The 23,912-nt window shown below is 26.4% G+C and overlaps 1 long non-coding RNA gene across 1 annotated transcript in view; it reads right to left on the reverse strand.

The window, feature by feature from the left end:
- LOC126267583 (uncharacterized) overlaps positions 1 to 1,943 on the reverse strand; it is a 142,981-nt gene extending 141,038 nt beyond the window's left edge. Inside the window, exon 1 of the long non-coding RNA XR_007549042.1 lies at positions 1,063 to 1,943. This is a non-coding gene — a long non-coding RNA (uncharacterized LOC126267583). The remainder of the gene's footprint in view (positions 1 to 1,062) is intronic.
- Positions 1,944 to 23,912: the final 21,969 nt, after the last annotated feature.

Genomic DNA, 23,912 nt, shown 5'->3' on the forward strand with positions numbered 1-23,912 from the left:
GAAATGTTAAAATTTATTTGTGGCCCTTTTTATGAATCTGTGAAATTTAAATAATAAACTAGGATTAGATACCCTATTATTTTAAATGTTAATTATATTTACCAGGGTACTATTAGTTAAGGTCTTTAAACCCAAAGAATTTGGTGGTATCTCATTCCATTCAGAGGAACCTACCCCATGATTGATAATACACGATTTACTCTACTTAATTTATTTGTTTGTATATCTCCGTTATCAGAGAATCTTTTTAGAGTTATAATTCTCAAGATTTATAATTATAAAATATTTCAGGTCAAGGTGCAGCTTATAGTTAAGAGGAGGTGGGTTACAATAGATTTTTGTTTATAACGGATTTGATAGTGAAATACTGTTAATGAAGGTGGATTTGATAGTAATTTAATTTATTTAATTTAACTGATATTGGCTCTGAGATGTGTACACATCGCCCGTCGCTCTCATTATTGATTATTCTATTTTATTTTAAAGTAGCTTCAAATTAGATGAGATAAGTCGTAACATAGTAGATGTACTGGAAAGTGTATCTAGGAAGAGTTTCAAGATATAACTTATTAGTAAAGTGTTTCATTTACACAGAAAATTTTTCTGTGCAAATCAGGATATCTTGATTATTTATTTTATTATATTTATTTTTTGTTTATTTAATTATTTAATATAAATAATTTTATTGTATTTTTGTCTTAGTATATTTTATAGAATTGATTTTTTAAATTATAGTTTATTGGTAATGTAAGTGTTTTATGAAATATTATTTTAAATTTTTTTAAGTAGATTTTATTTATTGTACCTTTTGTATCAGGGTTTATCAAAATTTTAGTATTTATTTTACTTGTCTCGATTTGTGTTGATTTATAAATAATTTATAGTTAATGTATCATAATTATTATTAAATTATTTATAGAAATGAGATGTTAATCGTTTCCCAAGATATCTAGTTTCTTAAGAAAAAATTTAATTTTTTAAAGATATTTGTTCTTATTTAATTTTTTAAGTAAAAATATTAACTTATTTATTCTTTAAGGGATAAGCTTTGAAGTTAATAACCTATAATTTATTTTATAGAAATATAATAGTAAGCTTTAAACCAGCTATCTTTAAGATTACGTTTTAGTTCATTATTTTTTATTTTGATTTTATAAATATTTTAGGTTTTTTATTAAGATTATTAATTTAATTTTAAAATTTTTGTAATAATGATAGAATTAGTATATTTATTTGTATGAAATTTTTACCTTGTGAACTTATTATAAGGAACTAGGCAAAATTGATTTCCGCCTGTTTATCAAAAACATGTCCTCTTGTTTATATTTTGAGGTCTGGCCTGCTCACTGAGCGTATTTTTAAAGAGCCGCGGTATTTTGACCGTGCAAAGGTAGCATAATCATTAGTCTCTTAATTAGTGGCTGGAATGAATGGCTTGACGAGAAATCAACTGTCTCTTAATAAATTTTTTAATTTAACTTTTGAGTCAAAAGGCTTAAATTCTTCTTTAGGACGAGAAGACCCTATAGAGCTTGACATTTTACTTTTATATAGTTTTATGTTTGTCTTTCTATATTTAATGATGATGTTTTGTTGGGGTGACATGAAGAATAGATAAACTCTTCATTATTATATCATTTATTTATGATTGTTATTTTGATCCATAATTTATGATCATAAGATTAAGTTACCTTAGGGATAACAGCGTAATTGTTTTTGAGAGCTCATATCGACAAAGCAGATTGCGACCTCGATGTTGGATTAAGAAAAATTTTGGGTGCAGGAGCCCAATGATTAGGTCTGTTCGACCTTTAAATTCTTACATGATCTGAGTTCAGACCGGCGTGAGCCAGGTCGGTTTCTATCCTAAGATTGTTAATCCATATTAGTACGAAAGGACCATATGGTTAAAATATTTTTTGTTATATTGATTAATATTAATTTATTTACTATTTTGACAGATTAATGTGTTGAATTTAGAATTCATTTATGTAGATTTTTTCTACAAATAGTATTGATACTTTATGATTTATTTATATTTATTTTGAATTTTCTTTTATTGGTTATTTGTGTTTTAATTAGTGTTGCCTTTTTAACTTTATTAGAGCGTAAGGTTTTAGGTTATATTCAGATTCGAAAGGGTCCAAATAAGGTAGGTTTTGTTGGAATTCCTCAGCCATTTAGAGATGCTATTAAGTTAATTTGTAAGGAGCAGCCAATTCCTATTATATCTAATTACCTACTTTATTATTTTTCCCCTGTTTTTAATTTAATGATTTCTTTAGCCGTTTGAGTAATTTTTCCTTATTTAACTTATATGTGTTCTTTTTCTTATGGATTTTTATTTTTATTATGTTGTACTAGATTAGGTGTTTATACTGTTATAATTGCTGGTTGATCTTCTAATTCAAATTATTCATTATTAGGTTCTCTTCGTTCTGTTGCTCAAACAATTTCTTATGAAGTTAGTTTAGCTTTAATTTTATTGTCTTTAATTATTTTAATTGGTAGTTTTAATATGTTTGATTTTATAAACTATCAGCTTTATTGTTGATTTATTATTATTTCTTTTCCTTTAGCTTTAGCTTGTTTTGCTTCTTGCTTAGCTGAAACTAATCGTACTCCTTTTGATTTTGCTGAAGGGGAATCTGAGTTAGTTTCAGGATTTAATATTGAGTATGGTGCGGGTGGTTTTACTTTAATTTTTTTAGCTGAATATACTAGAATTGTCTTCATAAGAATGTTATTGGCTTTAATTTTTTTGGGCGGTGATTTTTATTCTTTTATATTTTTTATTAAGCTTGCTATTATATCTTTTGGTTTTATTTGGTTTCGTGGAACATTACCACGGTTCTGTTATGATAAATTAATGTACTTAGCTTGAAAAAGTTTTTTACCTTTATCTTTGAATTTTTTTATTTTCTTTGTTGGTTTAAAGATTTTATTTATCTCATTTGTTTAGTGAAATTTTTTGAGAAAAGTTAATAGAAGAGTTAAACTTCTAATTTTATGTTTTCAAAACATATGCTTTTCCTAAGCTAATTAACTTTATTCCTTAATTAATTTATCTCATGCGTTTGCGACATGGACATTAATTAAGAAATATGTGAAGTAAATAATTGTTAAGATTTGACCTGTTATAATATAAGGTTCTTCAACAGGTCGTTTACCAATTCACGTTAGTAAGCATACAACAACTACTATAATTCAGAATAAAATTTGATTAATAGGGTAAAATTGAATGCCTCGGAATGGTGTTTTATTATAAAATGGTAAAATTATTAAGATTCTAATTGATAAAAATAATGCAATAACACCTCCTAACTTATTAGGGATAGATCGTAGAATTGCATATGCAAATAGGAAATATCATTCTGGTTGAATGTGAACTGGTGTTACTAATGGGTTGGCAGGTACAAAGTTATCTGGATCTCCTAATAGGTAAGGATTAATTAAACATAGTATAATTAATAATGATGTTATTATTACAAATGTAATAGAATCCTTAAAGGTAAAGTATGGATGGAATGGAATTTTTTCAATATCTCCATTTAGTCCAAGAGGATTATTAGATCCTGTTTGGTGAAGAAAAAATAAATGAATTGCTGCTATAGCAGCAATAATAAATGGTAATACAAAATGGAATGTGAAGAATCGATTTAATGTTGCATTATCAACAGCGAATCCTCCTCATACTCATTGGACTAAATCTGTTCCTAAGTATGGGATTGCTGATAATAAATTAGTAATTACTGTTGCACCTCAAAAAGATATTTGGCCTCAGGGTAAGACATATCCTATAAATGCAGTTGCTATAACTAAAAATAAAATCACTGTACCAATTATTCAGGTATGTAAATATATATAAGATCCATATTAAATTCCCCGTCCTACATGTAAGTAATTACAAATAAAAAATATAGATGCTCCATTTGCGTGTAAGGTTCGGATAATTCAACCATTATTTACGTCTCGGCAGATGTGTACTACACTACTGAATGCTATTTCAATATTTGATGTATAATGTATAGCTAAAAATAGTCCAGTTACGATTTGAATTACCAAACATAACCCTAATAGGGATCCAAAATTTCATCAAAATGAAATATTTGTTGGGGCAGGTAAGTCAATTAAAGAGTTATTAATAATTTTAATTAAAGGATGTCTTAATCGTAAGGGTTTATTCATTAGTAATTATCTTATTTTACGAATAGGTCCCTGATTAATATTGGTGATTTTAACAACTGCTAGTAGTGCTAAAAATAAATAAATTATTATTATTATTGTAATAATGAATGTTGGTCTATTATATAATTTTTCTAAAGATATTGTTATTTCTTGATAATTGATTGAATTATCAATATTTATAGTTTCGGTGTTTTTGAAAAAGTCTATAAATATAGATATATCTAGAATAATTAATATTAATATGATAAATACTCACATTATTAATGTAATAATTATAGTGATTGATTTAGGCTGAAATATTTCGTTTGATGCAATTCTTGTAATGTAAATAAATAATACTAGTATACCACCAAGAAATGTTAAAAATAAAATATATGATAATCAATATCTTTCTATTATTGTTCCTGTTATTAATCCAACTAGGAAGGTTTGAAGGATAATAAAAAGCATTATTGATATTGGGTGTCTTAATTTAATAAAATTAATATTTATTACATTTGATAATGATATAATTATTATTTTGATCATTTCAGGGGTTAGTTTATTTAAAATACCGGTTTTGGGGACCGATGATGGAAGCTTTTCCACCTCTGAAGTTTTAAAAGTGGGGGCTGGACTTATTTCCGGTTTACAAGACCGGCGTTTTTTTTAAACTATTAAAACTAATGTTTATATTCTCTATTTTTACTTCTTTATTGATTTATTTTGCTGGTGTTTATGTTTTTTCTTCTAAACGTAAACATTTATTAATGGTTCTTTTGAGATTAGAATATATTGTTCTTTCTTTATTTATGTTAGTTATTGTTTTTCTTATTGAGTTTGATTATGATTATTTTTTTCCTGTTATTTTTTTAGTTTTTTCTGTTTGTGAGGGTGCTTTAGGTCTTTCTATTTTAGTTTCAATAATTCGTTCTCATGGTAATGATTTTTTTAATTCTTTTGGTTTATCTTTATGTTAAAGTACTTATTCATAACTATTTTTTTGATCCCTCTTTGTTTATTAAATAATTGTTGATGGTTGGTTCATTCTTTAATGTTTCTGTCGGGTTTTGTTTTTATAATTTGTGTTTATTCATATGCTGATTTGAATATAATTAGATATTATTTTGGTATTGATTATTTTTCTTTTAGTTTAATTTTACTTAGTTTTTGGATTTGTTCTTTAATAATCACTGCTAGAGGTTCAGTTTATTTAAGTTCATATCATTCTAATTTTTTTGTTTTTATGGTTATGATTTTAATAATTATGCTTTATTGTTCATTTGCTAGATTAAGTCTTCTTTCTTTTTATATTTTTTTGAGGCTAGATTAGTTCCTACTTTACTTTTAATTTGGGGTTGGGGTTATCAACCTGAGCGTTTGCAGGCTGGTGTTTATTTAATTTTTTATACTTTGGTTGCTAGATTACCTTTATTATTAGTTTTATTTAAGGTTTATGATTTTTCTAATACTTTATATTTTCCTTTATTGGTTGATTTTGGTTCTTATTATTTTATGTTTTATGTATTTATAATTTTGGCTTTTTTAGTTAAGATACCTATGTTTTTGGTTCATTTATGACTTCCTAAGGCTCATGTAGAGGCCCCTATTTCAGGTAGAATAATTCTTGCTGGTGTTTTATTAAAGTTAGGTGGTTATGGTATTTTTCGTGTTATAAAGGTTATTTCTTATTTGGGTTTAAAGTTTAATTATTTTTGATTGTCTTTAGGTTTATCTGGGGGTGTTATTGTAAGATTTATTTGTTTTCGTCAGGTTGATTTAAAGTCTTTAATTGCATATTCTTCTGTTGCTCATATAAGAATGGTTATTGGTGGATTGATGACTATGAATTGATGAGGTTGTGTAGGTTCTCTTTCTCTAATGGTTGGTCATGGTTTATGTTCTTCTGGTTTATTTTGTTTATCTAATATTATTTATGAACGTTTAGGTAGACGAAGATTATTAATTAACAAGGGTATAATTAATTTGATGCCAAGAATGGCTTTATGATGATTTCTTTTAAGATCATCAAATATGGCTGCTCCTCCTTCTTTAAATTTGGTAGGTGAAATTAGATTATTAAATAGAATTATATCTTGATCTTCTTTTAGATTCTTTGCTTTGATTTTTTTATCTTTTTTTAGAGCTGTTTATACTTTGTATATATATTCTTATTCTCAGCATGGGAATTATTATTCTGGTGTTTATACTTGTTCTCTTGGTTATTTTCGTGAATATCATCTTTTACTTTTACATTGATTGCCTTTAAATATTCTCTGTTTAAAGGGTGAATATTTCTTTGTTTAGTTTGCTTAAGTATTTTAATTAAAAATATTGTTTTGTGGAATCAATGATATGAAGTTTTTCATCTTAGGCCGTGAATTTATTTTCTATTTGTTCTTTGAGTTTTTTTTCTTTGTTTATTTCGAGAACTATAATTTTTATTTTAGGTATTTATTATTTAATAATTGATTATAGAGTTTTTGTTGAGTGAGAGCTTTTCAATTTAAATGGTTCTATAGTTGTTATAACTTTAATTTTGGATTGAATATCTCTTATTTTTATATCTTTTGTTATATATATTTCTTCTTTGGTTATTTATTATAGAGAGGATTATATATCTGGTGAAAAGAATATAAATCGTTTTATTATTATTGTTTTAATATTTATTCTTTCTATAGGTTTTTTAATTATTAGTCCTAATTTAATTAGAATTTTATTAGGTTGAGATGGTTTAGGTTTAGTTTCTTATTGTTTAGTTATTTATTATCAAAATGTAAAATCTTATAGTGCTGGTATATTAACTGCACTTTCTAATCGTATTGGTGATGTTGCTATTTTAATTTCTATTGCATGAATGTTAAATTTTGGTGGTTGAAATTATATTTATTATTATGATTTTATTTCTAATTCTTTTGAAATAAAGCTCATTACTATATTAATTGTTTTAGCAGCTATAACTAAGAGAGCTCAGATTCCTTTCTCTTCATGACTTCCTGCTGCTATAGCAGCTCCTACTCCTGTTTCTGCTTTAGTTCATTCTTCTACTCTTGTTACTGCTGGTGTTTATTTATTAATTCGTTTTAGACCAATATTGGATACTTATAATTGTGGTTGATTTTTACTTTTAATTGGTTGTATAACTATATTTATGGCTGGATTGGGCGCTTATTTTGAGTTTGATTTAAAGAAGATTATTGCTCTTTCTACTTTAAGACAACTTGGTTTAATAATAAGAATTTTGGCTATAGGTTATCCAAAGCTTGCATTTTTTCATTTATTGGCTCATGCTTTATTTAAGGCATTATTATTTATATGTGCAGGTTCAATAATTCATAATTTGAAGGATTCTCAGGATATTCGTTTTATAGGATCAATTGTTAATTTCATACCTTTAACTTCAGTTTGTTTTAATGTTTCTAGTTTATCTTTGTGTGGAATACCTTTTTTAGCGGGATTTTATTCAAAGGATTTAATTCTTGAGATGGTTTGTTTAAGATGAATTAATTGTTTAATTTTTTTCTTTATTTTTTTTCTACTGGTTTAACTGCTTCTTATTCTTTTCGTTTGTTTTATTATTCAATATCTGGTGATAATAATTTTTATTCTAGATTTTCTTTTGATGATAAGGGTTATTACATTTCATTTGGAATAATTGGTCTATTGTTTGTTGCTGTTTTTGGTGGTAGTCTTTTATCTTGATTAATTTTTCCTATTCCTCATGTGATTGCTTTACCTTATTATTTAAAGTTTTTAACTATTACAGTTGTTATTTTAGGTGCTTATTTAGGTTATCTTATTTCTAATTTTGATTTTTCTCATAATTTATTTTCTTTAAGTATACTTTCTTTTGTTAGATTTGCTGGTTCTATATGATTTATACCTTTTCTTTCAACTAAGTTTATTAGATATATTCCTTTAAAAATAGGTTATTATTCATCTAAGTCATTTGATTATGGTTGAGGTGAATTACTTGGTGGTCAAGGTTTATATAGATTATTTATTTATTTAATTGGTTATATTCAAGGTTGATATGATTCTAATTTCAAGATTTATCTTTTAACTTTTATTTTTTGAATATTTATTTTGGTAATATTGTTTTTCGTTTACTTAAATAGCTTATAATTAGAGCGTGACACTGAAGATGTTAAGGAAGTATTTTTACTTTTAAGTATTTATAAATATAGATATATTATTTTTACAGTGAAAATGTAATGTTTTATTTAAACTATTTAAATTTTAGAAATGTTAACGGAGTTTAACCGCTAATATAAAAAGTTAGCAGCTTTCATATTGGCTTTACATTTCCTTAATTGGAACTATTATAGTTCAATTATATTATTAACAGTAATACGCCTCTTTTTGGCTTCAATTAATAAGAATAAGGGTAGTATATACCAATCTTCCAGGTCGAAACTGACTGCAATATTTCGCTTCTTATTCTATTTAAGGTTGATTGATAATATCAATACTTTTTGAATGCAACCCAAATGTTATATTTAACTACAACCCTTTTTTTCTGCTCATTGTAATGCTCCTTGGTTTCATTCATGGTATAGTCCTCCTAATAGAACTAGAATAAAAAATATTGTTGATACTGTTCAGATTATAATGTCTGAAGTTTTAAAAATAATTACAATTGGTAGAATTAGTGCAATTTCTACATCAAAAATTAAAAAGATTACTGCGATTAGGAAGAATCGTATTGAGAATGGTATTCGTGCTGATCTTTTTGGATCAAACCCACATTCAAATGGTGATCTTTTTTCTCGATCATTAATTAATTTTTTTGATAGTGTTGTTGCCAGGATTATAACAATTATTGGAATAATAAATCTAATGAAAACTCTTGTTGATAGAATTAGAATTGTTTTTCTTGATTTATATCAAGCTTTCTGATTGGAAGTCAAATGTACTATTTATACTAGAAAAACAATTATCTACCTCATCAATAAATAGAGATATATAAGAATAATCATACTACGTCTACAAAGTGTCAGTATCATGCTGCTGCTTCAAATCCAAAGTGATGTCTTGGTGAAAATTGATTTATTGAGTGTCAAAGTAGACATGTTGATAAAAAGATTGTTCCAATAATTACGTGTAAACCATGGAATCCTGTTGCAACAAAGAATGTTGATCCATAAACTGCATCTGCAATGGTAAAAGGTGCTTCTCAATATTCATATGCTTGAAGTATTGTAAAGTATAGTCCTAATAACACTGTGAAGAATAATCCTTGTAGTGCTTGAGTATGATTAGATTCCATTAAACTATGATGTGCTCATGTTACTGTTACTCCTGATGCTAAAAGAATAGCTGTATTAAGTAATGGAATTTGTATAGGGTTAAAGGGTTGAATTCCTATTGGAGGTCATAGTATTTCTAGTTCAATTGTTGGTGCTAATCTTCTTCTAAAGAATGCTCAAAAAAAAGAAACGAAAAATAATACCTCTGATGCAATAAATAAAATTATTCCTCATCATAATCCAATTGATACAAATCCTGTATGTAATCCTGGATATGTTCCTTCTCGTACTACATCTCGTCATCATTGAATTATAGTTAGTAGGGTAATTCCAAATCCAATTATGAATAAGTTAATATTAAATAGGTGGAATCATTTTGCTAGTCCTGATACTAGGACTATTGCTCCAATTGCTCCTGTTAATGGTCAAGGTCTATAGTCTACTAAGTGGAATGGAACACGCGATCTAGTGTTTAACATAGGTTTAATATACTTCTCTAGAATATAGAGTTCTTAGAATTGAGAAAACATAGGCTTGAATTATTGCTACTGCTGATTCTAGAATTAATAGAAGTATTTGTCCAATAATTAGTAATGAGATTAAGTTTATTGCTATAGATGGTCCTGTGTTTCCTAATAAGGTTAATAATAAGTGTCCTGCAATTATATTTGCTGCCAACCGTACTGCTAATGTACCTGGTCGAATAACATTACTAATTGTTTCAATTAGTACTATAAATGATATTAATGCAGGCGGTGTACCTTGTGGTACAAGGTGTGTAAATATATGATTAGTATGGTTAATTCATCCAAATAATATAAATCTTAGCCATATAGGTAGGGCAATTGCAAATGTTAATGCTAAATGTCTTGTTCTAGTAAAAATATAAGGGAATAATCCTATGAAATTGTTAAATAATATTATAATAAAAATTGAGATGAAAATGAATGTTGTTCCATTAAAAGATTTTGGTCCAAGAAGTGTTTTAAATTCATTATGTAAGGTTAAATTTAGTTTATTTCAGATAATGTTAATTCGTGATGGTGTAAGTCAAAATTGTGATGGGATTAATAATAGTCCTAGAAATGTTCTAGTTCAATTTAATGATAAATTAAAGATGTTAGTTGATGGGTCAAATGTTGAGAAAAGATTTGTTATCATTTTCAATTTAAGTTTTTTATTTCAATTGTTCCTTTTTCTGCTCTTTTAATAAGGTTAGGTTTAAATGAGAAGAAGTTTATTTGATTAAACAAGATTAATGTAGCTGAAAATATAATGAATAGTGAGAATCATATAAGAGGGGCTATTTGAGGGATTTGGATATAATTTCCCCATCAGAAGTAGTCATTAATTTACTATTATTTGGTTTAAGAGACCATTACTTACTTTCAGTCATCTGATGAATTTCAAGGTGTACTAATTTTTTTTAGTTACTTTAGATTGACACTCTAATGTTATTTATTTTAACTAACTCCTTAAATTATCTTAGATAATCACTTAATAAATAAATTTACTGAAGTTCTTTCAATTACAATTGGTATAAATCTGTGGTTTGCTCCACAGATTTCTGAGCATTGTCCAAAGAATAATCCAGGTCGATTTATTGTGAATGTTCCTTGATTTAACCGACCTGGCGTTGCATCAATTTTAACCCCTAATGCAGGAACTGCTCATGAGTGTAGAACATCTGATGCTCTTGTTAATACTCGTACTTCTGTATTTATTGGTAGGATTGTTCGGTTATCTACATCTAGTAGATTGTTCTTGTCTGGTGTTATATAAGTGTCAAATTCTACGTCTATGAAGTCTGAATATTCATATCTTCAATATCATTGTCGTCCAATGGTTTTAATTGTAATTATTGCATCTACTGAATGATCAAGTAAATATAATAGTCGTAATGATGGAAGGGCAATAAAAATTAATGTAATTGCTGGTAAAGCTGTAGAGATTGTTTCAATTAAATGTCCATGAAGTATATTACGGTTAGTATAGGCAATAAATAATATATAACTTAGGGCATAACCTACAATTACTGTAATTAATAATAATACGACCATAGTATGATCATGAAAGAATGATAATTGCTCCATTAATGGTGAAGCTCCATCTTGAAGAGATAAATTTGATCATGTTGCCATTAATAAATATTTTCTAATAAAAGGTCAAACCTTTATTTGTAGAGCTTAAATCTACTGCACTAATCTGCCATATTAGAATCTAGAGATTAATGGTAATTCTGAGTAACTATGTTCTGCAGGAGGGTTATTTTGTAGTCATTCTGTCGATCTTCTTATGTTAGCTCTAAATATAATTGCTCGGTTTGTAATCATTCTATCTCATATAATTACAATGAATATAATGATTCCTACAATAGAAATTGTAGACCCAATTCTTGATACTACGTTTCATGATGTATATGCGTCTGGGTAGTCAGAGTATCGTCGAGGTATTCCTGCTAATCCTAGGAAGTGTTGAGGAAAGAATGTTAAATTTACTCCAATGAATATAATTGTAAATTGGATTTTTAATCATGTATTATTTATAGTTAATCCTGTAAATAGTGGATATCATTGAATGACACCTCCTATAATTGCAAATACTGCTCCTATAGATAATACATAATGAAAGTGGGCTACTACATAATATGTATCATGTAATACAATATCAAGTGATGAATTTGCTAATACTAATCCTGTTAATCCACCAATTGTAAATAGGAAAATAAATCCTAGAGCTCATAATAATGGTGGATTGAACTTGAATTTAGTTCCATATAATGTAGCTAATCATCTAAATACCTTAATTCCTGTAGGTACAGCAATAATTATTGTTGCTGATGTAAAATATGCTCGTGTGTCAACATCCATTCCTACTGTAAATATATGATGTGCTCATACAATAAATCCTATTAGTCCAATTGATAGTATAGCATAAATTATACCTAATGTTCCAAATGATTCAATTTTTCCTCTTTCTTGACATACAATATGTGAAATAATTCCGAACCCCGGTAGAATTAAAATATAAACTTCTGGGTGTCCAAAGAATCAAAATAGATGTTGATATAGAATTGGGTCACCCCCTCCTGCAGGGTCAAAGAATGATGTATTTAAATTTCGATCTGTTAATAATATAGTAATAGCTCCTGCTAAAACTGGAAGTGAAAGAAGGAGAAGTAATGCTGTAATAGCTACAGATCATACAAATAAAGGTGTTTGATCTAAAGTTATACTTTCTGATCGTATATTAATTGCTGTTGTAATGAAATTCACTGCACCAAGAATAGATGATACACCTGCTAAGTGCAGTGAAAAAATAGCTAGAGGGTCAAAGAATGATGTATTTAAATTTCGATCTGTTAATAATATAGTAATAGCTCCTGCTAAAACTGGAAGTGAAAGAAGGAGAAGTAATGCTGTAATAGCTACAGATCATACAAATAAAGGTGTTTGATCTAAAGTTATACTTTCTGATCGTATATTAATTGCTGTTGTAATGGAATTCACTGCACCAAGAATAGATGATACACCTGCTAAGTGCAGTGAAAAAATAGCTAGATCTACAGATGCACCCCCGTGTGCAATAGCTCCTGCTAGAGGAGGGTAAACTGTTCATCCTGTACCAGCACCATTATCTACTATAGAAGATGTAAGAAGAAGGGTTAGTGAAGGTGGTAGTAATCAAAAACTTATATTATTTATTCGTGGAAATGCTATATCTGGTGCACCAATTATTAGTGGAACAAGTCAATTACCAAATCCACCAATTATAATAGGTATTACTATAAAGAAAATTATTACGAATGCGTGAGCTGTAATAATAACATTATAAATCTGGTCATCCATAATTAGAGATCTGGGTTGGCCAAGTTCAGCACGAATAAGTATTCTTATTGATGTTCCTACTATTCCTGCTCATGCTCCAAATATGAAGTATAAAGTACCAATGTCCTTATGGTTTGTTGAGAATAATCATTTTTGCGGTAAGATGGCTGAATTTTAGGTGGTAGACTGTAAATCTACTTATGAGATGTTTTCTCTCTTATCATATTTAGGTCTTATATTCAATTATGATTCTAGACTGCAATTCTAGAGGTGTAAAATTTTACTAAGGCCTAAAAGATTATTCTTTTAATTATAACTTTGAAGGTTATTAGTTTGATTAACTTAAGTCCTTAGTATAATGAAATTAAGGTTGATGTTGAAATCAATCCTATTGTTGAAATTATTACTGTTATAGGAAGAATGATTCTTGATTCTTGGGACTTTATCTTTATAGATCACGAATTTTCTGTGTATGATATAATTAGAGCTGAGAATCTAATACGTATATAGTAGTAGAGTGTAATTGTAGTTAATACAACTATAATAGTTATAATAGTTGTTATATTGTTTTCTATTAATGATTGTATTACAATTCATTTTGGTAAGAATCCAAGGAATGGTGGTAGTCCACCTAAAGATAATAAAGATAAGAATATTATGAATTTAATTTCGGTTTTTATATTTCTGGCTGAATAAATTTGATTTATGAAAAATAAATTTATTTGCTTAAATAATAAAACTATAATTAATCTTAATAGTGAGTAAATAATGAAGTATAGTTCTCAGATGTTTTCTCTGACTGTTAATGATCTAATTATTCAACCTAGTTGTCTGATTGATGAATATGCTAAAAGTTGTCGAAAGGATGTTTGATTTAATCCTCCTATTGCCCCAATAATAATTCTTAAGATAATAATTGTTCAAATAAAAGTTCTTAATTGAATACAATAAGATAAGACCATTATTGGGGCGATTTTTTGTCATGTTATTAATGTTAAACAATTATTTCATCTTGATGCTCCTATAACTTCTGGAAATTAGAAATGGAAAGGTGCAGCTCCAATCTTTAATAATAGTCTAGATCTAATTATTATTGATGGGATAAATTCTGTTTCCCATCCCATGGGATATTTTATTTGACTCAGCAAAATTGAAAATAATAATATTGTCGATGCTATTGCTTGGACAATAAAATATTTAATTGATGATTCATTTATTATTATATTTATATTTCTTGTTAGGAGCGGAATAAATGAAAGTAAGTTGATCTCAAGTCCTATTCAAACCCCAAATCAGGAATTTGATGAAATGGACAGGATCGTTCCTATCATTAATGTTGATAGGATGAGAAGTTTTGTAGAGTTGTTGGTCATTAAAAAGGAGAGGATTGATACCTCTATAAATGGGGTATGAACCCATTAGCTTGTTTAGCTTACCTTTTTACATTAAGGTGTATGATCCACGTTAGTTTTTGATACTAAAGGAGGTAGTTTAATTCTATCTTATGTAATTTTAATGAAGGTAATTTTATTTACTTTATTTACCCTATCAAGGTAACCCTTTAATCAGGCACTTCATTTATTTAATATATAAATCGAAAGTTTTTTTTTGAAATTCTTTTATGTATTATTTTGTTTAATTAGGATTAATTTATCCTGCTCATTTTATTTTTATATATATATATATATATAATAAATAATTTATATTAATATATTACATTTAATTGAAATTAAAGTATTATAAGTTCATCTTACCATTATCAATTGATTATTTTAATGCAATTATTTACCTAGGATTATAGCTACTTATGTTTTTAGCTTAAAATAGGTTATTATAATATAATATATATAATAATATGTAATTTAATATTTAATATTATTATAATTGGATATAATAAATAAAATTATTAATTTAAATATAAAATATTATAATTAATATAAATAATTATATTAATTATAATAATATAATTATGTAAATTATCTATAATTAGATTATTTAACTAATATATATGAAAGTTAACTTAATATAAAAAAAGAATTCATATTAATAACATATTATATTAAATTACATAATTGTATAAAATATATTAATTATATTATTTAATCTTTCTTTATTTTTTAGTGAAAAGAAAGATTAAATAAGAAAGAATATAATACATTTATTGCTATACATGTTCCATATTAATCTTTAATTATATATAATAGAGAAGTTGTTGTGGTCATACATAGGGGCGTTTCTTTTTTTTTTGTTAATGTTTGTGGTTTTTTTCTTTTTTTTCTTTAAATATTTGAATCTTTTATTTTTTCCTGAATTAATAGATTTAAAATTTTCTTATTTTTAATTTTTAAAAGTTTTATTCTTGCTTGTTTATTCACTTTTTCTTTGTATTATATGTAAGTTTTGTTAGACTAAATGTTCTTTTTGCAGTAATTTGATTTAATTATCAAGTGATTTTGGATTACCAATTGATTAAGTATCGGCATAATTCGTGCCAGCAGCCGCGGTTATACGATTGATACAAGTGAATGTTATTGGTTAAAACAGTTGTTTATATTATTAGGGTTGAAATATAAATTTGTAAGGTGAAATGTTAAAATTTATTTGTGGCCCTTTTTATGAATCTGTGAAATTTAAATAATAAACTAGGATTAGATACCCTATTATTTTAAATGTTAATTATATTTACCAGTGTACTATTAGTTAAGGTCTTTAAACCCAAAGAATTTGGCGGTATCTCATTCCATTCAGAGGAACCTACCCCATGAATGATAATACACGATTTACTCTACTTAATTTATTTGTTTGTATATCTCCGTTATCAGAGAATCTTTTTAGAGTTATAATTCTCAAGATTTATAATTATAAAATATTTCAGGTCAAGGTGCAGCTTATAGTTAAGAGGAGGTGGGATAAAATATATTTTTGTTTATAACGGATTTGATAGTGAAATATTGTTAATGAAGGTGGATTTGATAGTAATTTAATTTATTTAATTTAACTGATATTGGCTCTGAGATGTGTACACATCGCCCGTCGCTCTCATTATTGATTATTCTATTTTATTTTAAAGTAGCTTCAATTTAGATGAGATAAGTCGTAACATAGTAGATGTACTGGAAAGTGTATCTAGGAAGAGTTTCAAGATATAACTTATTAGTAAAGTGTTTCATTTACACTGAAAATTTTTCTGTGCAAATCAGGATATCTTGATTATTTATTTTATTATATTTATTTTTTGTTTATTTAATTATTTAATATAAATAATTTTATTGTATTTTTGTCTTAGTATATTTTATAGAATTGATTTTTTAAATTATAGTTTATTGGTAATGTAAGTGTTTTATGAAATATTATTTTAAATTTTTTTAAGTAGATTTTATTTATTGTACCTTTTGGATCAGGGTTTATCAAAATTTTAGTATTTATTTTACTTGTCTCGATTTGGGTTGATTTATAAATAATTTATAGTTAATGTATCATAATTATTATTAAATTATTTATAGAAATGAGATGTTAATCGTTTCCCAAGATATCTAGTTTCTTAAGAAAAAATTTAATTTTTTAAAGTTATTTGTTTTTATTTAATTTTTTAAGTAAAAATATTAACTTATTTATTCTTTAAGGGATAAGCTTTGAAGTTAATAACCTATAATTTATTTTATAGAAATATAATAGTAAGCTTTAAACCAGCTATCTTTAAGATTATGTTTTAGTTCATTATTTTTTATTTTGATTTTATAAATATTTTAGGTTTTTTATTAAGATTATTAATTAAATTTTAAAATTTTTGTAATAATGATAGAATTAGTATATTTATTTGTATGAAATTTTTACCTTGTGAACTTATAATAAGGAACTAGGCAAAATTGATTTCTGCCTGTTTATCAAAAACATGTCCTCTTGTTTATATTTTGAGGTCTGGCCTGCTCACTGAGCGTATTTTTAAAGAGCCGCGGTATTTTGACCGTGCAAAGGTAGCATAATCATTAGTCTCTTAATTAGTGGCTGGAATGAATGGCTTGACGAGAAATCAACTGTCTCTTAATAAATTTTTGAATTTAACTTTTGAGTCAAAAGGCTTAAATTCTTCTTTAGGACGAGAAGACCCTATAGAGCTTGACATTTTACTTTTATATAGTTTTTTGTTTGTCTTTCTATATTTAATGATGATGTTTTGTTGGGGTGACATGAAGAATAGATAAACTCTTCATTATTATATCATTTAATTATGTTTGTTATTTTGATCCATAATTTATGATCATAAGATTAATTTACCTTAGGGATAACAGCGTAATTGTTTTTGAGAGCTCATATCGACAAAGCAGATTGCGACCTCGATGTTGGATTAAGAAAAATTTTGGGTGCAGGAGCCCAATGATTAGGTCTGTTCGACCTTTAAATTCTTACATGATCTGAGTTCAGACCGGCGTGAGCCAGGTCGGTTTCTATCCTAAGATTGTTAATCCATATTAGTACGAAAGGACCATATGGTTAAAATATTTTTTGTTATATTGATTTATATTAATTTATTTACTATTTTGACAGATTAATGTGTTGAATTTAGAATTCATTTATGTAGATTTTTTCTACAAATAGTATTGATACTTTATGATTTATTTATATTTATTTTGAATTTTCTTTTATTGGTTATTTGTGTTTTAATTAGTGTTGCCTTTTTAACTTTATTAGAGCGTAAGGTTTTAGGTTATATTCAGATTCGAAAGGGTCCAAATAAGGTAGGTTTTGTTGGAATTCCTCAGCCATTTAGAGATGCTATTAAGTTAATTTGTAAGGAGCAGCCAATTCCTATTATATCTAATTACCTACTTTATTATTTTTCCCCTGTTTTTAATTTAATGATTTCTTTAGCCGTTTGAGTAATTTTTCCTTATTTAACTTATATGTGTTCTTTTTCTTATGGATTTTTATTTTTTTATGTTGTACTAGATTAGGTGTTTATACTGTTATAATTGCTGGTTGATCTTCTAATTCAAATTATTCATTATTAGGTTCTCTTCGTTCTGTTGCTCAAACAATTTCTTATGAAGTTAGTTTAGCTTTAATTTTATTGTCTTTAATTATTTTAATTGGTAGTTTTAATATGTTTGATTTTATAAACTATCAGCTTTATTGTTGATTTATTATTATTTCTTTTCCTTTAGCTTTAGCTTGTTTTGCTTCTTGCTTAGCTGAAACTAATCGTACTCCTTTTGATTTTGCTGAAAGGGAATCTGAGTTAGTTTCAGGATTTAATATTGAGTATGGTGCGGGTGGTTTTACTTTAATTTTTTTAGCTGAATATACTAGAATTGTCTTCATAAGAATGTTATTGGCTTTAATTTTTTTGGGCGGTGATTTTTATTCTTTTATATTTTTTATTAAGCTTGCTATTATATCTTTTGGTTTTATTTGGGTTCGTGGAACATTACCACGGTTCCGTTATGATAAATTAATGTACTTAGCTTGAAAAAGTTTTTTACCTTTATCTTTGAATTTTTTTATTTTCTTTGTTGGTTTAAAGATTTTATTTATCTCATTTGTTTAGTGAAATTTTTTGAGAAAAGTTAATAGAAGAGTTAAACTTCTAATTTTATGTTTTCAAAACATATGCTTTTCCTAAGCTAATTAACTTTATTCCTTAATTAATTTTTCTCATGCGTTTGCGACATGGACATTAATTAAGAAATATGTGAAGTAAATAATTGTTAAGATTTGACCTGTTATAATATAAGGTTCTTCAACAGGTCGTTTACCAATTCACATTAGTAAGCATACAACAACTACTATAATTCAGAATAAAATTTGATTAATAGGGTAAAATTGAATGCCTCGGAATAGTGTTTTATTATAAAATGGTAAAATTATTAAGATTCTAATTGATAAAAATAATGCAATAACACCTCCTAACTTATTAGGGATAGATCGTAGAATTGCATATGCAAATAGGAAATATCATTCTGGTTGAATGTGAACTGGTGTTACTAATGGGTTGGCAGGTACAAAGTTATCTGGATCTCCTAATAGGTAAGGATTAATTAAACATAGTATAATTAATAATGATGTTATTATTACAAATGTAATAGAATCCTTAAAGGTAAAGTATGGATGGAATGGAATTTTTTCAATATCTCCATTTAGTCCAAGAGGATTATTAGATCCTGTTTGGTGAAGAAAAAATAAATGAATTGCTGCTATAGCAGCAATAATAAATGGTAATACAAAATGGAATGTGAAGAATCGATTTAATGTTGCATTATCAACAGCGAATCCTCCTCATACTCATTGGACTAAATCTGTTCCTAAGTATGGGATTGCTGATAATAAATTAGTAATTACTGTTGCACCTCAAAAAGATATTTGGCCTCAGGGTAAGACATATCCTATAAATGCAGTTGCTATAACTAAAAATAAAATCACTGTACCAATTATTCAGGTATGTATATATATATATATAAGATCCATAGTAAATTCCCCGTCCTACATGTAAGTAAATACAAATAAAAAATATAGATGCTCCATTTGCGTGTAAGGTTCGGATAATTCAACCATTATTTACGTCTCGGCAGATGTGTACTACACTACTGAATGCTATTTCAATATTTGATGTATAATGTATAGCTAAAAATAGTCCAGTTACGATTTGAATTACCAAACATAACCCTAATAGGGATCCAAAATTTCATCAAAATGAAATATTTGTTGGGGCAGGTAAGTCAATTAAAGAGTTATTAATAATTTTAATTAAAGGATGTCTTAATCGTAAGGGTTTTTTCATTAGTAATTATCTTATTTTACGAATAGGTCCCTGATTAATATTGGTGATTTTAACAACTGCTAGTAGTGCTAAAAATAAATAAATTATTATTATTATTGTAATAATGAATGTTGGTCTATTATATAATTTTTCTAAAGATATTGTTATTTCTTGATAATTGATTGAATTATCAATATTTATAGTTTCGGTGTTTTTGAAAAAGTCTATAAATATAGATATATCTAGAGTAATTAATATTAATATGATAAATACTCACATTATTAATGTAATAATTATAGTGATTGATTTAGGCTGAAATATTTCGTTTGATGCAATTCTTGTAATGTAAATAAATAATACTAGTATACCACCAAGAAATGTTAAAAATAAAATATATGATAATCAATATCTTTCTATTATTGTTCCTGTTATTAATCCAACTAGGAAGGTTTGAAGGATAATAAAAAGCATTATTGATATTGGGTGTCTTAATTTAATAAAATTAATATTTATTACATTTGATAATGATATAATTATTATTTTGATGATTTCAGGGGTTAGTTTATTTAAAATACCGGTTTTGGGGACCGATGATGGAAGCTTTTCCACCTCTGAAGTTTTAAAAGTGGGGGCTGGACTTATTTCCGGTTTACAAGACCGGCGTTTTTTTTAAACTATTAAAACTAATGTTTATATTCTCTATTTTTACTTCTTTATTGATTTATTTTGTTGGTGTTTATGTTTTTTCTTCTAAACGTAAACATTTATTAATGGTTCTTTTGAGATTAGAATATATTGTTCTTTCTTTATTTATGTTAGTTATTGTTTTTCTTATTGAGTTTGATTATGATTATTTTTTCCTATTATTTTTTTAGTTTTTTCTGTTTGTGAGGGTGCTTTAGGTCTTTCTATTTTAGTTTCAATAATTCGTTCTCATGGTAATGATTTTTTTAATTCTTTTGGTTTATCTTTATGTTAAAGTATTTATTTATAACTATTTTTTGATCCCTCTTTGTTTATTAAATAATTGTTGATGGTTGGTTCATTCTTTAATGTTTCTGTCGGGTTTTGTTTTTATAATTTGTGTTTATTCATATGCTGATTTGAATATAATTAGATATTATTTTGGTATTGATTATTTTTCTTTTAGTTTAATTTTACTTAGTTTTTGGATTTGTTCTTTAATAATCACTGCTAGAGGTTCAGTTTATTTAAGTTCATATCATTCTAATTTTTTTGTTTTTATGGTTTTGATTTTAATAATTATGCTTTATTGTTCATTTGCTAGATTAAGTCTTCTTTCTTTTTATATTTTTTTTGAGGCTAGATTAGTTCCTACTTTACTTTTAATTTTGGGTTGGGGTTATCAACCTGAGCGTTTGCAGGCTGGTGTTTATTTAATTTTTTATACTTTGGTTGCTAGATTACCTTTATTATTAGTTTTATTTAAGGTTTATGATTTTTCTAATACTTTATATTTTCCTTTATTGGTTGATTTTGGTTCTTATTATTTTATGTTTTATGTATTTATAATTTTGGCTTTTTTAGTTAAGATACCTATGTTTTTGGTTCATTTATGACTTCCTAAGGCTCATGTAGAGGCCCCTATTTCAGGTAGAATAATTCTTGCTGGTGTTTTATTAAAGTTAGGTGGTTATGGTATTTTTCGTGTTATAAAGGTTATTTCTTATTTGGGTTTAAAGTTTAATTATTTTTGATTGTCTTTAGGTTTATCTGGGGGTGTAATTGTAAGATTTATTTGTTTTCGTCAGGTTGATTTAAAGTCTTTAATTGTATATTCTTCTGTTGCTCATATAAGAATGGTTATTGGTGGATTGATGACTATGAATTGATGAGGTTGTGTAGGTTCTCTTTCTCTAATGGTTGGTCATGGTTTATGTTCTTCTGGTTTATTTTGTTTATCTAATATTATTTATGAACGTTTAGGTAGACGAAGATTATTAATTAACAAGGGTATAATTAATTTGATGCCAAGAATGGCTTTATGATGATTTCTTTTAAGATCATCAAATATGGCTGCTCCTCCTTCTTTAAATTTGGTAGGTAAAATTATATTATTAAATAGAATTATATCTTGATCTTCTTTTAGATTCTTTGCTTTGATTTTTTTATCTTTTTTTAGAGCTGTTTATACTTTGTATATATATTCTTATTCTCAGCATGGGAATTATTATTCTGGTGTTTATACTTGTTCTCTTGGTATTTTCGTGAATATCATCTTTTACTTTTACATTGATTGCCTTTAAATATTCTCTGTTTAAAGGGTGAATATTTCTTTGTTTAGTTTGCTTAAGTGTTTTCATTAAAAATATTGTTTTGTGGAATCAATGATATGAAGTTTTTCATCTTAGGCCGTGAATTTATTTTCTATTTGTTCTTTGAGTTTTTTTTCTTTGTTTATTTCGAGAACTATAATTTTTATTTTAGGTATTTATTATTTAATAATTGATTATAGAGTTTTTGTTGAGTGAGAGCTTTTCAATTTAAATGGTTCTATAGTTGTTATAACTTTAATTTTGGATTGAATATCTCTTATTTTTATATCTTTTGTTATATATATTTCTTCTTTGGTTATTTATTATAGAGAGGATTATATATCTGGTGAAAAGAATATAAATCGTTTTATTATTATTGTTTTAATATTTATTCTTTCTATAGGTTTTTTAATTATTAGTCCTAATTTAATTAGAATTTTATTAGGTTGAGATGGTTTAGGTTTAGTTTCTTATTGTTTAGTTATTTATTATCAAAATGTAAAATCTTATAGTGCTGGTATATTAACTGCACTTTCTAATCGTATTGGTGATGTTGCTATTTTAATTTCTATTGCATGAATGTTAAATTTTGGTGGTTGAAATTATATTTATTATTATGATTTTATTTCTAATTCTTTTGAAATAAAGCTCATTACTATATTAATTGTTTTAGCAGCTATAACTAAGAGAGCTCAGATTCCTTTCTCTTCATGACTTCCTGCTGCTATAGCAGCTCCTACTCCTGTTTCTGCTTTAGTTCATTCTTCTACTCTTGTTACTGCTGGTGTTTATTTATTAATTCGTTTTAGACCTATATTGGATACTTATAATTGTGGTTGATTTTTACTTTTAATTGGTTGTATAACTATATTTATGGCTGGATTGGACGCTAATTTTGAGTTTATCTTTGTGTGGAATACCTTTTTTAGCGGGATTTTATTCAAAGGATTTAATTCTTGAGATGGTTTGTTTAAGATGAATTAATTGTTTAATTTTTTTCTTTATTTTTTTTTCTACTGGTTTAACTGCTTCTTATTCTTTTCGTTTGTTTTATTATTCAATATCTGGTGATAATAATTTTTATTCTAGATTTTCTTTTGATGATAAGGGTTATTATATTTCATTTGGAATAATTGGTCTATTGTTTGTTGCTGTTTTTGGTGGTAGTCTTTTATCTTGATTAATTTTTCCTATTCCTCATGTGATTGCTTTACCTTATTATTTAAAGTTTTTAATTATTGCAGTTGTTATTTTAGGTGCTTATTTAGGTTATCTTATTTCTAATTTTGATTTTTCTCATAATTTATTTTCTTTAAGTATACTTTCTTTTGTTAGAGTTGCTGGTTCTATATGATTTATACCTTTTCTTTCAACTAAGTTTATTAGATATATTCCTTTAAAAATAGGTTATTATTCATCTAAGTCATTTGATTATGGTTGAGGTGAATTACTTGGTGGTCAAGGTTTATATAGATTATTTATTTATTTAATTGGTTATATTCAAGGTTGATATGATTCTAATTTCAAGATTTATCTTTTAACTTTTATTTTTTGAATATTTATTTTGGTAATATTGTTTTTCGTTTACTTAAATAGCTTATAATTAGAGCGTGACACTGAAGATGTTAAGGAAGTATTT

Source organism: Schistocerca gregaria, chromosome 4 (genome assembly GCF_023897955.1).
Source record: "Schistocerca gregaria isolate iqSchGreg1 chromosome 4, iqSchGreg1.2, whole genome shotgun sequence".
In the NCBI taxonomy this organism is placed as follows: Eukaryota; Metazoa; Arthropoda; class Insecta; order Orthoptera; family Acrididae; genus Schistocerca; species Schistocerca gregaria.